The following is a 15,863-nucleotide window of genomic DNA, read 5'->3' as shown; positions in this document are numbered from 1 at the left end:
GTCATCGGGCAAAAGTGGAGAGGGAAATCAGATAAAGAGCTTTTTTATCGAAAGCAATCACTTTTGCATGTGAAAACACAGAATCCTGCTCATTACTACACTAAGTTTTGAGCCGACTTCATCGTCGGACAGAGCAGGGCACCCGGCTCACACCTGGGAGGCAGCCAGGTTCCAAATCGAATTCAAAACGCCTACACGGGAACCCAGTTGAGATTAATCAACCCCTCTCAATGATTCTGATGTTGTTATACCGTGTGCAGCACTATTTGACTACTTTTTACTTCTGGATGGCAATTTAAGATTTTCTGGGAACACACTGGGAACACACTGAAAGGTAAATTGACACCGTGTTAATCAGTCAGCACAAATGTGGATTATATTGACAAGGCAGGAGAGGAAGCATATGCTGCTGCTGGAATGAATTCTACATGTTTGAAACAGCGATGCTTTCAGTCTGGTAAATTGTATGATGCTACCATGCATTTGCACACTTGCAGTGCACAACTGAACTGAGGATCTGTTTACATATGTGTTTGGGGTTCAACCATTGATTATATGTGGTTCATAACTAGCTTACTGTTTCTTAACAAAGCTATTTGTTTTCTTGGCTATGGTTTGCGTTGTGGTCTTGGTTGTTCTTAGCTAAGGAAATGTAGCATAGCTAACTGCAGTGTTTGCGAAGGATATACTGCTTTCTCCTCATCATTTGAGTGAAGAAAAGACAGAGAAAAAGGTGGCGGAGGTCGGGCTGCCTTCTGAGAATTCGAAGGCGAGAGAGTAAAGCCCCTCTACCATCAGTCCTATTAGCCAGCGTGCAATCATTCCGTAACAAAATGGATGAGCTCCAATCAAGGATATCCTACCAACAGGATATTAAAAACTGTAATAACTTATGTTTCACCGAGTGGCTAAACGACATGGATAACATACAGCAGGCGGTGTTTTCGGTCCATTGGCGGTCTGTGTCTATTTGTAAATAACAGCTGGTGCACAAAATCTATAAATAATAAATAATATTAAGGAAGTCTCAAGGTTTTGCTTACCTGAGGTAGAGTTTCTCATGATAAGCTGTAGACCACACTATTTACCAAGAGAGTTTTAATCTATATTTTTTGTTGCTGTCTATTTAGCACCACAAACCGATGCTGGCACTAAGACAACACTCAACGAGCTGTATAGGGCCATAAGCAAATAGGATAATGCTCATCCAGAGGACCTCGGTGTTACTCTGGACCCTGATCTCTCTTTTGAAGAACATATCAAGACTGTTTCAAGGACAGCTTTTTTCCATCTACGTAACATTGCAAAAATCAGAAACTTTCAGTCCAAAAATGACACAGAAAAATTAATACATGCCTTTGTGTCACGATTCCTACCGACGGTGGCGCCCCCTCCTGCTCGGGTGGCGCTCGGCGGTCGTCGTCACCGGCCTATTAGCTACCACCGATTCCCTTTTTGTTTTTCCCTTTTTTTTATGTTTTCTCACCTGCCCTGAGTTAGGTAATTAAGAGGGCTATTTAGTTCAGCTGGCCCGCACCCTATTGTGCGGGATTGTTTTTCTGTATGTCAACTGCGTTTGTTGACTGTGCTTGTCCATTGTATTTTTCCCTGTTGTTGGGAGACCTCTTATTTTGTACGGGTGGTTCTTGATTAAAATTACCACACAGTGTTCGCTGCTTCCTGCGCTTCTTTCCGCCACACCACAGACAAGACATTACAGAATCCCGCACCACCAGAAGGAGCATGGAATCAGCGGGAGCAGCGGGCACTCCACTACCCTCAATGGAGGAACGTGTCCAGCACAATACATCGGTCCTGCATCGCATCGGATCCGCCATGGACCAGATGATGGAGAGGATGGAACGATGGGAGAGGAGTGGTATCCTCTCTCCACCTACACCCCCCCCGATACAACCATCTCCTCCTCCTACGACGTCTGGCTCTGGCGCGCTTCGCCTGGCACTCCCGAGGGAGTACGATGGGACGGCGGCTGGGTGCAAGGGGTTTCTTCTCCAGCTAGAGTTGTACCTGGCCACCGTCAGACCTGCTCCTACAGGAGAGGAGAGCGTAAGTGCCCTCGTTTCCTGCCTGACGGGCCGAGCTCTGGAGTGGGCTAATGCGGTCTGGAACGCTCCAGACTCGGCGAGGGACCACTACCCAGAGTTCACCCGCCGCTTTCGGGCTGTTTTCGACCACCCCCCCGAAGGTAAAGCGGCGGGTGAACGGCTGTTCCACCTCAGGCAGGAGACGAGGAGCGCTCAAGACTTCGCGCTGGAGTTTAGGACCTTGGCTGCTGGAGCGGGGTGGAATGACAGGGCCCTCATAGACCACTACCGGTGTAGTCTCCGGGCGGACGTCCGCAGGGAGCTGGCCTGTAGGGACACCAATCTATCCCTGGACGAACTCATTGACATGTCCATACGGTTGGACAATTTGCTGGCTGCCCGCGGGCGTTCGGAGAGGGTCCTGCCCGTTCCACCCCCGTGCACCCCCGCCCCTACCCCTATGGAGGTAGGGGGGGCCGTGCCAAGGGGCACCGGAGGAGGTGGCTCCTCCTGCACCAGCTGTGGTCGGAGAGGACACACGGCCGACCGGTGCTGGAGGAGCCAGTCTGGGAGTCGAGAAGGCAGGCAGAACACTTCTCGGTCACCTCAGGTGAGTCAGCACCAGATTCGCCCAGAACCCCCTGTTGGTCATGTGTTTTTGCCTGTTTCATTTTCTAAATTTTTTCCCTCTTCCCAGCATAGGGCGCTAGTCGATTCAGGCGCAGCTGGGAACTTTATGGACCGTGGACTTGCCATTAAGCTGGGCATTCCACGGGTGCCGATAGATTCCCCCTTCCCCGTGCACTCCTTAGATAGCCGACCATTAGGGTCAGGGCTAGTCAGGGAGTCTACGGTGCCGCTGGACATGGTAACGCTGGGGAATCATAGGGAAAGCATTAACTTTTTCCTTATTGATTCACCTGCGTTTCCATTGGTGCTGGGGGTCCCCTGGCTGGCTGGTCACAATCCCCTCATTTCATGGAAACAGGGGGTTCTCCAGGGGTGGTCGGAGGAGTGTTCAGGGAAATGTCTAGGAGTTTCCATAGGTGCCACGTCGGTGGAGAGTCCAGACCAGGTGTCCACCGTGCGCATTCCCCCTGAATACGCCGATTTGGCGATCGCTTTTTGTAAAAAGAGAGCGACTAAATTACCACCTCATCGACAAGGGGATTGTGCGATAGATCTCCAGGTTAACGCTGCGCTTCCCAGGAGTCACGTGTACCCCTTGTCACAAGAGGAGACGGCGGCTATGGAGACATACGTCACGGAATCCTTGGGACAGGGGTACATTCGGCCCTCCATCTCACCCGCTTCCTCGAGTTTCTTTTTTGTGAAGAAAAAGGAGGGAGGTCTGCGTCCGTGCATTGATTATAGAGGTCTAAACGCGATCACGGTGGGGTTTAGTTACCCACTACCTCTTATCGCTACGGCGGTGGAATCATTTCACGGAGCACAGTTCTTCACAAAATTGGATCTCAGGAGCACGTATAACCTGGTGCGTATCAAGAAGGGAGACGAGTGGAAAACCGCCTTTAGTACCACATCAGGCCATTATGAGTACCTCGTCATGCCGTATGGGTTGAAAAATGCTCCAGCCGTCTTTCAATCCTTTGTTGACGAGATTCTCAGGGACCTGCACGGGCAGGGCGTGATTGTCTATATCGATGACATTCTGATATATTCCGCCACCCGCTCCGCGCATGTGTCCCTTGTGCGCAGGGTGCTTGGTAGACTGCTGGAGCATGACCTATACGTTAAGGCTGAGAAGTGTGAGTTTTTCAAACGAGCCGTCTCCTTTCTGGGTTATCGCATTTCCACCACGGGGGTGGTGATGGAGTGTGACCGCGTTAAGGCCGTGCGTAATTGGCCGACTCCAACCACGGTGAAGGAGGTGCAGCGGTTCTTGGGCTTTGCCAACTACTACCGGAGGTTTATCCGGGGGTTTGGCCAGGTAGCGGCTCCCATTACCTCACTGCTGAAGGGGGGGCCGGCGCGTTTGAGATGGTCGACGGAGGCGGACGGAGCCTTCAAGAAGTTGAAGACCCTGTTCACCGACGCGCCCGTGTTGGCGCACCCGGACCCATCTTTAGCGTTCGTAGTAGAGGTGGACGCATCCGAGGCTGGGGTGGGTGCCGTGCTATCACAGCACTCGGGTGCGCCACCGAAACTCCGCCCCTGCGCTTTCTTCTCAGGGAAGCTCAGTTCGGCGGAGCGTAACTACGATGTGGGGGACAGGGAGTTGCTAGCGGTAGTCAAAGCCTTGAGGGTGTGGCGACACTGGCTTGAGGGGGCTAAGCACCCCTTTCTCATCTGGACCGACCACCGAAACCTGGAGTACATCCGGGCAGCGAGGAGACTGAATCCACGTCAGGCAAGGTGGGCCATGTTCTTCGCCCGGTTTAGGTTTACCATCTCATATAGACCGGGTTCCCTTAATACTAAAGCCGACGCGCTGTCCCGTCTGTATGACACGGATGACCGCCCCATCGATCCAACTCCCATCATTCCAGCGTCTAGGCTGGTGGCACCAGTGGTGTGGGAGGTGGACGCGGACATCGAGCGGGCACTGGTGTTGGATCCTGCGCCTGCGCAGGTGCCCGTGGGGCGCATGTATGTGCCGCTCGATGTTCGCGATCGGTTGATTCGGTGGGCGCACACGCTACCTGCGGCGGGTCATCCTGGTGTAGAGAGGACAGGGCGGAGTCTAAGGGGGAAGTATTGGTGGCCCACCTTGGCTAAGGACGTGAGGTCATATGTCTCTTCCTGTTCGGTCTGTGCCCAGAGTAAGGCTCCTAGGCATTTACCGAGAGGGAAGTTACAGCCCCTCCCCGTTCCGCAACGGCCATGGTCGCACCTGTCTATCGACTTCCTGACAGATCTTCCCCCCTCTCAGGGGAACACTGCGATTCTGGTGGTTGTGGATCGGTTTTCTAAGTCCTGCCGTCTCCTCCCCTTGCCCGGTCTCCCTACGGCCCTGCAGACTGCGGAGGCCCTATTTACCCACGTCTTCCGGCACTACGGGGTGCCGGAGGATATTGTCTCTGATCGGGGTTCCCAGTTCACATCCAGGGTCTGGAAGGCGTTTATGGAGCGGCTGGGGGTCTCGGTCAGTTTAACCTCCGGTTATCACCCCGAGAGCAATGGGCAGGCGGAGAGGGTGAACCAGGAGGTGGGCAGGTTCCTGAGGTCGTATTGCCGGGACCGGCCAGGGGAGTGGGCGAGGTATATTCCTTGGGCAGAGTTAGCCCAGAACTCACTTCGCCACTCCTCTACTAACATGTCACCCTTCCAGTGTGTGCTAGGGTACCAGCCGGTCCTGGCCCCATGGCACCAGAGCCAGACCGAGGCTCCTGCGGTGGAGGACTGGGTTCAGCACTCCAAGGAGACCTGGAAAGCAGTACAGGACTCACTGAAGGAGGCCAGTGCTAGGCAGAAAAGGAGTGCTGACCGCCACCGCAGTGAGGCGCCGGTGTTCGCACCGGGTGACAGGGTCTGGCTCTCGACCCGGAACCTGTCTCTCCGCGTGCCCTGCCGGAAGCTGGGGCCGCAGTGTGTGGGGCCCTTCAAAGTCCTGAGGAGGATAAACGAGGTGTGTTATCGGTTGCAACTCCCTTCCTATTACCGTATTAACCCCTCGTTTCATGTGTCTCTCCTCAGGCCGGTGGTGGCTGGTCCCCTACAAGAAGATGAGGTGCCGGAGGTCCCTCCACCCCCCCTGGACATCGGGGGGTCCCCGGCGTACAGCGTAAGGGCCATTCTGGACTCGAGACGCCGGGCGGGGGGCCTGCAGTACCTTGTGGACTGGGAGGGGTACGGTCCGGAGGAGAGGTGCTGGGTGCCGGCGGAGGACGTCTTGGACCCATCCATGTTGAAGGAGTTCCACCGCCTCCGTCCGGATCGCCCTGCGCCTCGTCCTCCGGGTCGGCCTCGAGGCCGGTGTCGGCGCGCTGCAGGGGCCGCGCGTCAGGAGGGGGGTACTGTCACGATTCCTACCGACGGTGGCGCCCCCTCCTGCTCGGGTGGCGCTCGGCGGTCGTCGTCACCGGCCTATTAGCTACCACCGATTCCCTTTTTGTTTTTCCCTTTTTTTTATGTTTTCTCACCTGCCCTGAGTTAGGTAATTAAGAGGGCTATTTAGTTCAGCTGGCCCGCACCCTATTGTGCGGGATTGTTTTTCTGTATGTCAACTGCGTTTGTTGACTGTGCTTGTCCATTGTATTTTTCCCTGTTGTTGGGAGACCTCTTATTTTGTACGGGTGGTTCTTGATTAAAATTACCACACAGTGTTCGCTGCTTCCTGCGCTTCTTTCCGCCACACCACAGACAAGACATTACACTTTGTTACTTCTAGGTTGGACTACTGCAATGCTCTACTTTCCGGCTACCCGGATAAAGCTCTAAATAAACTTCAGTTAGTGCTAAATATGGCTGCTAGAATCCTGACTAGAACCAAAAATTTGATCATATTACTCCAGTGCTAGCCTCCCTACACTGGCTTCCTTAAGGCAAGGGCTGATTTCAAGGTTTTACTGCTAACCTACAAAGCATTACATGGGCTTGCTCCTACCTATCTTTCCGATTTGGTCCTGCCGTACATACCTACACCTACGCTATGGTCACAAGACGCGGGCCTCCTAATTGTTCCTAGAATTTCTAAGCAAACAGCTGGAGGCAGGGCTTTCTCCTATAGAGCTCAATTTTTATGGAATAGTCTGCCTACCCATGTGAGAGACGCAGACTCAGTCTCAACCTTTAAGTCTTTACTGAAGACATATCTCTTCAGTAGGTCCTATGATTAAGTGTAGTCTGGCCCAGGGGTGTGAAGGTGAACGCAAAAGCTGGAGCAACGAACCGCCCTTGCTGTCTCTGCCTGGCCGGTTTCCCCTCTTTCCACTGGGATTCTCTGCCTCTACCCCTATTACGGGGGCTGAGTCACTGGCTTACTGGTGTTCTTCCATGCCGTCCCTGGGAGGGGTGCGTCACTTGAGTGGGTTGAGTCACTGACGTGGTCTTCCTGTCTGGGTTGGCGCCCCCCCTTGGGCTGTGCCGTGGCGGAGATCTTTGTGGGCTATACTCGGCCTTGTCCCAGGATGGTATGTTGGTGGTTGGAGATATCCCTCCAGTGGTGTGGAGGCTGTGCTTTGTCAAAGTGGGTGGGGTTATATCCTACCTGTTTGGCCCTGTCCGGGGGTTTCATCGGATGGGGCCACAGTGTCTCCTGAACCCTCTGTCTCAGCCTCCAGTATTTATGCTGCAGTAGTTTATGTGTCGGGGGGCTAGGGTCAGTCTGTCACATCTGGAGTATTTCTCTTGTCTTTTCCGGTGTCCTGTGTGAATTTAAATATGCTCTCTCTAATTCTCTCTTTCTCTTTCTTTCTTTCTCTCTCCCGGAGGACCTGAGCCCTAGGACTTGCCTCAGGACTACCTGGCTTGATGACTCCTTGCTGTCCCCAGTTCACCTGGCCGTGCTGCTGCTCCAGTTCCAACTGTTCTGCCTGCAGCTATGGAACCCTGACCTGTTCACCGGACGTGCTACCTGTCCCAGACCTGTTGTCCCAGACCTGCTGGAACCCTGACCTATTCACCGGACGTGCTACCTGTCCCAGACCTGCTGTTTTCAACTCTCTAGAGACAGCAGGATCGGTAGAGATACTCTCAAAGATCGGCTATGAAAAAGCCAACTGACACTTACTCTTGTGTTACTGACTTGTTGCACCCTCGACAACTACTATGATTATTATTATTTGACAATACTGGTCATTTATGAACATTTGAACATCTAGGCCATGTGCTGTTATAATCTCCACCCGGCACAGCCAGAAGAGGACTGGCCACCCCTCATAGCCTGGTTCCTCTCTAGGTTTCTTCCTAGGTTTTGGCCTTTCTATGGAGTTTTTCCTAGCCACCGTGCTTCTACACCTGCATTGCTTGCTGTTTGGGGTTTTAGGCTGGGTTTCTGTACAGCACTTTGTGATATCAGCTGATGTAAGAAGGGCTATATAAATAAATGTGATTTGATTTGATTTGGCACTCCTAGTGGCAGGGGACTTTAATGCAGGGAAACTTAAATCCATTTTACCTCATTTCTACCAGCATGTAAAATGTGCAACCAGAGGAAAAACAACTCTAGTCCACCTTTACTCCACACACAGAGACACGTACTAAGCTCTCCCTCGCCCTCCATTTGGCAAATCTGACCATAACTCTATCCTCCTGATTCCTGCTTACAAGCAAAAACTAAAGCAGGAAGTACCAGTGACTCGCTCATTAAGGAAGTGGTCAGAAGACACAGATGCTAAACTACAGGACTGTTTTGCTAGCACAGACTGGAATATGTTCCGGGATTCTTCCGATGGCATTGAGGAGTACACCACATCAGTCACTGGCTTCATCAATAAGTGCATCGACGACGTCATCCCCACAGTGACCATACGTACATACCCCAACCAGAAGCCATGGATTACAGGCAACATCCGCACTGAGCTAAAGGGTAGAGGTGCTGCTTTCAAGAAGCGGGACTCTAACCCGGACGCTTATAAGAAATCCCATTATGCCCTCCGACTACCATCAAACAGGCAAAGCGTCAATACAGGACTAAGATTGAATCGTACTACACCGGCTCCGACGCTTGTTGGATGTATCAGGACGACTGTGTGATCACACTCTCCGTAGCCGATGTGAGTAAGACCTTTAAACAAGTCAACATTTACAAGGCCGCAGGGCCAGACGGATTACCAGGACGTGTAGTCCAAGCATGCACTGACCAATTGGCAAGTGTCTTCACTGACATTTTCAACCTCTCCCTGGCCGAATCTGTAATACCAACATGTTTCAAGCAGATCACCATAGTCCCTGTGCCCAAAAACACCAAGGTAACCTGCCGAAATGACTACTGACACGTAGCACTCACGTCTGTAGCCATGAAGTGTTTGAAAGGCTGGTCATGGCTCAAATCAACACCATTATCCCAGAAACGCTAGACCCACTCCAATTTGCATATCTACCCCAACAGATCCACAGATGATGCAATGCCTATTGCACTCCACACTGCCCTTTCCCACCTGGACAAAAGGAACACCTACGTGAGAATGCTATTCATTGACTACAGCTCAGTGTTCAATACCATAGTGCTAATCACTAAGCTAAGGACCCTGGGACTAAACACCTCCCTCTGCAACTGGATCCTGGACTTTCTGACGGGCCGCCCCTAGATGGTAAGGGTAGGTAACAACACATCTGCAACGCTGATCCTCAACATGCGGGCCCATCAGGGGTGTGTGCTCAGTCCCCTCCTGTACTCCCTGTTCACCCATGACTGCATGACCAAGCACGACTCCAAAGCCATCATTAAGTTTGCCGACGCCACAACAGTGGTAAGCCTGATCACTGACAATGATGAGACAGCTTATAGGGAGGAGGTCAGAGACCAGGCCGTGTGGTGCCAGGATAACAACATCTCCCTCAACGTGATCAAGACAAAGGAGATGATTGTGGACTACAGACAAAGGAGGACCGAGCACACCCCCATTCTCATTGACGGGGCTGTAGTGGAGCAGGTTGAGAGCTTCAAGTTTCTTGGTGTCCACATCACCAGCAAACTGTCATGGTCCAAACACACCAAGAGAGTCGTGAAGAGGGCACAATAATGCATATTCCCCCTCAGGAGACTGAAAAAATTTGGCGTGGGTCCTCAGATCCTTAAAAAGTTATACAGCTGCACCATCGAGAGCATTCTGACTGGTTGCATCACCGCCTGGTATCGCAACTGCTTGGCCTCCGACCGCAAGGCACTACAGAGGGTAGTGTGTACGGCCCAGTACAACACTGGGACCAAGCTTCCTTTCATCCAGGACCTCTATACCAGGCGGTGTCAGAGGAAGGCCCAAAAAATTGCCAAGGACTCCAGCCACCCTAGTCATAGACTGTTTTCTATGCTACAGCACGTCAAGCGGTACCGGATCGCCAAGTCTAGGTCAAAAAGGCTTCTTAACAGCTTCTACCCCCATGCTAATCAAATGGCTACCCGGACTATTTGCATTGTCCCAACCCCCCATTTTTACACTGTCCCTACTCACTTTTTATTATCCATGCATAGTCACTTTATCTCTACCTACATGTCAATATTACCTCAATTACCTCGACTAACCGGTGCCCCCGCACATTGACTCTGTACCGGAAATTATTTGTTATATTTCTTTTTTTAACTGCATTGTTGGTTAAGGGCTTGTAAGTAAACGTTTCACTGTAAGGTCTACACCTGTTGTATTTGTCGCATATGACTAATACAATTTGATTTGATTTAATGGTGTGGTGCATATACTCGTCATGTATGTTAGCTAAAGTTACAGTTTTACATTGGCTAACGTTACCTAGCAAACGTTAACTGGCGGGTGGGATGAAATGGCGACTGTGCTTGAATCTGAAAGTGCGGCAAGTGAAGTGTGTGACAATTAATGGAAAATAATGAAATCAAAGAAAGGAACAAAACGAGCAAAATTTGTAGTAGAAGACAAGGACCGGTCCAATAATGTATTTCTTGTTGGACTGAATTTTTTGGACAAGGAGTTTAATTTGGGAAATCCATTTGTAATATCGAGAACTGTAAAGAAAACCGTGAGAAAGGTGGATTCAATCAAGGTGAATAGAAGCAGCCTTGTTTTGGTTAATTGTGTCGATGAAGAAGCATGCACTGGAACTGGCAAAATTGTCCACGTCAGACGTAACATGTATTGATCTTCGGAGCAGGGCGCCTGCCAAAAGAGTTATAGCTGGAGTCTCGCTGGATATAGATGATGAGTACCTTAATCAGAAAATCCCAGGAGTGGTTAGTACGTGTCACCTGATCCGTATGGTAGATGGAAGGAAAGAGAAAAGCCTATCGATATTATTGTTGTTTGAGGAGACTCTATCTGAATATGTGAAGCTTGGATATGTGATGTATGCGGTAAGAGCATTTGTGTCCAAACCATTGTAGAGTGGGAATTGAAAAGGATATGGTCACGTGTCAAATGTTTGTAGACAGGAGAAGTATGGTATTGAAGAACCTGTGAATGGAAGATGTTGCAACTGCGGTGGGGATCATACTCCGGCTAAAATACTTGCTCACTAGCCTAACTTCCATTCATGGGCAATGTTAGCTAGTTAACATTAGCCTTCTACATCTAGCTACATATTGAACCTCCATACTCTCAGGCCAGGGGCACAACAATGTATGAATTAATGGTTGAATCAGAATCACTGTTATAATCACTGGTCAGTACAGGGAATTAAGTAAAACACAAATCCAAATCCCTATCTCCATCCATGGCTAATTTAGGAAAGGGCCAACTTTAGCCAGCTAGCTAGCTAGCCACCGGCGGACAACAACACAACGAGATGCAACAATTCAAGTTGTTTCTGTTAATTACATGGTACATTTCTTGGGGAAGCCTGGCTTTCCTTGGCCCCCATGAATACACGCCACTGGTATGGAACCAGATAGCTGCCAAAAGGTTGAATGTACATATCATTAGGATTGTAAGAAAACCCATACGTAAATTGTTAGGATCGTTAGAAAAGCCATGCGTGAAACATGAAATGTCAATGTTAAATTAGATCTATAAACATATGTTATGAGTATGAATTAATATTTACAAATTCAATTCTCACTTTACTCGGTTAGAGATATTTTTATACGTACACATTTTTGTCGTCAGGAATGTGGCATTTGCAAAGGACATGAACCAAAAGTAGCAAGTCGAAGTTAGCTAGTCAATCAAGCAGCTCTAGCCCACATGTTTTTTTTAAAAATTTTACCAGGTAAGTTGACTGAGAACACATTCTCAATTACATCAACAACCTGGGGAATAGTTTCAGGGGATAGGAGGGGGATGAATGAGCCTATTGTAAGATGGTGACCATGATGGTATGAGGGCCAGATTGAGAATTTAGCCAGGACACCGAGGTTAACATCCCTACACTTACAATAAGTGCCATGGGATCTTTAGTGACCACAGAAAGTCAAGACACCCGTTTAACGTCCCATACGAAAGACAGCAACCTACACAGGGCAATGTCCTGGGGCATTGGGATATTTAGACCATAGGAAAGGTGCCTCCTACTGGCCTTCCAACACCATTTCCAGCAGAATCTAGTCTCCCTCGCAGGGACTAACCAGGACCAACCCTGCTTAGCTTCAGAAGCAAGCCAGCAGTGGGATGCAGGGTGGTATGCTGCTGGCAACATTAGAGCTGCTTTGCAGCTTTCGGTTTCATTTTCAAAATAAAAGTCTAGGGCTTGTTTTAAAACGGCATTCGATAACGCCGTTATAACAGTAGATAGCATAGTATAGGCTTGGGCCTATTGGGGAGAAAAAGGCATAAAAAGTACAACAACAAAAAAAGATATCCAAAAAAAGTGTCATATTGGCATAGATATGATGGTAGGGAGATTTGAATTTAACATTGAGCTTCAATCAATACCTATATATCGCCCCCACAATAGTTTGTTTCCTCGATTGTTTCAACGTTCTCTGAGGATGTTACAATACGTAGCCTGCGGTACAGCCAAAAAGTCTCAGGATAACAGTCATTTTCTGTTGCATTTGGGGCTGTGTTATTGCTATCAACTAGTCAATCAGCAGCCAAGGTCGCCATGGATACAGCAGGTCAGGAGACCTAACTGCACAGAGAAGACACAGCTCCCTGCCTTTGTGCATGAGGGATGGAGGAACTATCCTCTTCTGCCACCTACTGGTCCATAAGGTGTAAATGCTGGGATGAATTGGCCAACCAATGATGATGTCATACATATAGGCAGTAGTCAGCTGACTTTTCTACCGTTCTTTTATGTTGTATAGATGCATTGCTCATTAGAAAAATAAAGACACCACATAATGTATTGACAAGGAGACAACAAATAAGCCCTTTTTAGAGTAACATATTTCTTGCCAAAATCCATAATAACCAAGCTTTTATTGCCTGATTTGATGTGATGTCAGAATCAGACAACATCAGACTTGCTTAACCACAGCTGCATACATGCCACGCCAACATCAGGACCCCTAGTGATAAAGAGTCATAAGGAAGGGCAAAACATGTACTACCAAACATGACCACATAGTGGTGCTGCTTTCCTCCTGTTTAAAACAGATGTCAAATCCAGCTTTCATCTATGGTCACTTCTTATCAGCACTGGCTGACAACTCTACTGCACTGCCAGCTGTGTGTGTGTGTGTGTGTGTGTGTGTGTGTGTGTGTGTGTGTGTGTGTGTGTGTGTGTGTGTGTGTGTGTGTGTGTGTGTGTGTGTGTGTGTGTGTGTGTGTGTGTGTGTGTGTGTGTGTGAGTGAAGAAGGGAGCTGTGTCTTTCTGTATATTTTTTTTCTATAACAGATAACCTCATTTAATTTTTAAGGAAAGAATGACATCAAGATGAATGTGCTCACATAGAATATGACCTAGTTTTCTAAAACAGAACACAGACATATACAGAAATCAATTCAGTTCCTACTATATTGTGTTTCCTATTCTAAATTTTAACACCTACTCATAACAGATGGTGACTGGGTCATGTCATGCAACTTCCAATTGCATCCTGTCTATAACACCAGCATTTTGCCACATTGTTTCAATCTCCTTCCTTATTCGTTATTATTCTTATCGGTATTATCAGACTACTGATCACTTTTTAAAATTTTAAAAACAGAATCAACATTGCTTGGCCTAAGTCTTATGAAAATGCCTTCATTGACATTGTGCAAGGTAATAATGCACCTACCTGGTGCAAGGTAATAATGACATGAGATGTTCCCTCAGAGGTGTCATGCCCATAAGGGGCACAAGGTCAAGTGCCCCCTCAGATTTGTCCTTTTTTCCTCTTCAGATTTTAAATAAATTAATACAATTTGTTTTTAAGCCCCGGTTTTATCTGTCAACTGTATTTTGTGGAGGTGGCACACTGACTGGACCCCTCTCCCTAGTAAGTGGTTCCTTCAAAGCTGCACAACTGAGCAAAGATATCCTAGGCAGGAAGCTAGAAACTCTAGAGTTCCTTCTTGATCAAATCAAATCAAATTTATTTATATAGCCCTTCTTACATTAGCTGATATCTCAAAGTGCTGTACAGAAACCCAGCCTAAAACCCCAAACAGCAAGCAATGCAGGTGTAGAAGCACGGTGGCTAGGAAAAACTCCCTAGAAAGGCCAAAACCTAGGAAGAAACCTAGAGAGGAACCAGGCTATGAGGGGTGGCCAGTCCTCTTCTGGCTGTGCCGGGTGGAGATTATAACAGCACATGGCCTAGATGTTCAAATGTTCATAAATGACCAGCATGGTCAAATAATAATAATCATAGTAGTTGTCGAGGGTGCAACAAGTCAGTAACACAAGAGTATCTCAACCACTCCTGCTGTCTCTAGAGAGTTGAAAACAGCAGTTCTGTGACAGGTAGCATGTCCGGTGAATAGGTCAGGGTTCCAGCAGGTCTGGGACAGCAGGTCTGGGACAGGTAGAACGTCCCAGACCTATATACCAGTATAAAAGTTCTTAAAGAACCAATGTGCATCATTAATTAAAATGACAATTGAACAAGTAAAGAGGTATGCTGATATAACCTATGCAGGCTCTAGATTGCAGGATAAAACAGGTGTTTGTTTCAGGTGTTTGAAAGATGCAAAATTCTCCAACTTCAGGAGTGGGGATCAGCCCCCCTACGGACCACCCCATCCATCCACATGTATTTCATGCCCCCTCTAAAATACTGGGTGCAAGACGCCCTTGGGGTCCTTTATACTTTATTTACTACGGAATAGTATTTAGGAATGTTAGTTTGTCTGGTTGCAGATTTTCACAGCTCTGGGGGTTTCTAACTGGGCTAGTGGGATCTCTAGGTTTGCTCAGCAGCAGTCACTGTGGATCATTTACGTCTGAGGAAAGACAAGGAAAGTCAGGCAACATAGCAACAAGAAAAGAGGGCGCTGTTACTTACATAAGCTGTCCGCCAGAGGTCACGTTCCTACAAGTAATTCTCACGCTCCCCTCCAGCCCCACACACACTGATGAGAGGGCGATGCGCAGGCGATCATCAAAACCTAAAACCTCAGCACCTCGCTTACAAAATAAGCGGGTTTTAGTGGCGAGAGCTACTGGCTGTATTATTCAACAATTAGGGACGCGGGCGCCCTTTCGATTTGATTAATGACAGATATATCGACAATATCAGACGCCGGATACCACTGCCGAGGAATTGTTTGATATATTTTGGAATCATTATTTGAGCAGACTGAAAGCAGAATATTTAGAATATTATGGCACCAGCCCGTTGGAGGCCATAGATCTAGAGCAGGTAAGGGATTTTCCACCTGGAATTAACAATCAATGTCCACATACCTTAGCCTACAAATCAGATTACATATGTGTGTTTTGTTGCATGGTGTGTTTCGTGAGCAGTGAAGTTCGTAGCTCGTGTCTACTTGCAGTAAAATATCGACTGCGCTATATTGCTGCTTGATCAGTGACGCTGTTTAGTGGCCGACGAAGCACAGTAGGCTATTGCTACGACTATTTTATACAATTCTAGTTATGAGAGAAATTATAATGAATCCCCTAGGCCTAGTTTGTGAGCAATAGAAAAACAATTATTCAGAGTGTAGGCCAACCTTAAGGTGGTGTTACAATGTTGCAAACCTCAGCCATATGCTATGGCTACAATAGTCAGTGTGACAAGTTAGATGGGCGCTACAGTGTAATAAACCACGCAGTGGTTGCACCAGCAAGCCATCTGCTGTGGCATTGTTTTGAAGTCAAAGCTGTCAATTTTGTACGTAGTGGTATGCATCCGGC

General features: G+C 48.5%; 1 protein-coding gene across 2 annotated transcripts in view; it reads left to right on the top strand.

Annotated features, from left to right (window-relative positions):
- Positions 1–15,064: 15,064 nt before the first annotated feature.
- Positions 15,065–15,863, top strand: part of LOC106565096 (phosphatidylinositol 4-phosphate 3-kinase C2 domain-containing subunit beta-like) — a 73,824-nt gene continuing 73,025 nt past the window's right edge. Inside the window, exon 1 of one of the 2 annotated variants that reach the window (XR_006758021.2) lies at positions 15,065–15,366. The gene's annotated coding sequence lies outside the window, so the exon portion shown is untranslated. The remainder of the gene's footprint in view (positions 15,367–15,863) is intronic. The other variant, XM_014131802.3, reaches the window with a different exon arrangement.

Source organism: Salmo salar, chromosome 12 (genome assembly GCF_965601325.2).
Source record: "Salmo salar chromosome 12, fSalSal1, whole genome shotgun sequence".
Taxonomy (NCBI): domain Eukaryota; kingdom Metazoa; phylum Chordata; class Actinopteri; order Salmoniformes; family Salmonidae; genus Salmo; species Salmo salar.
The sequence above is the reverse complement of the archived record's forward strand: the minus strand, read 5'-3'. Positions and strand labels throughout refer to the sequence as shown.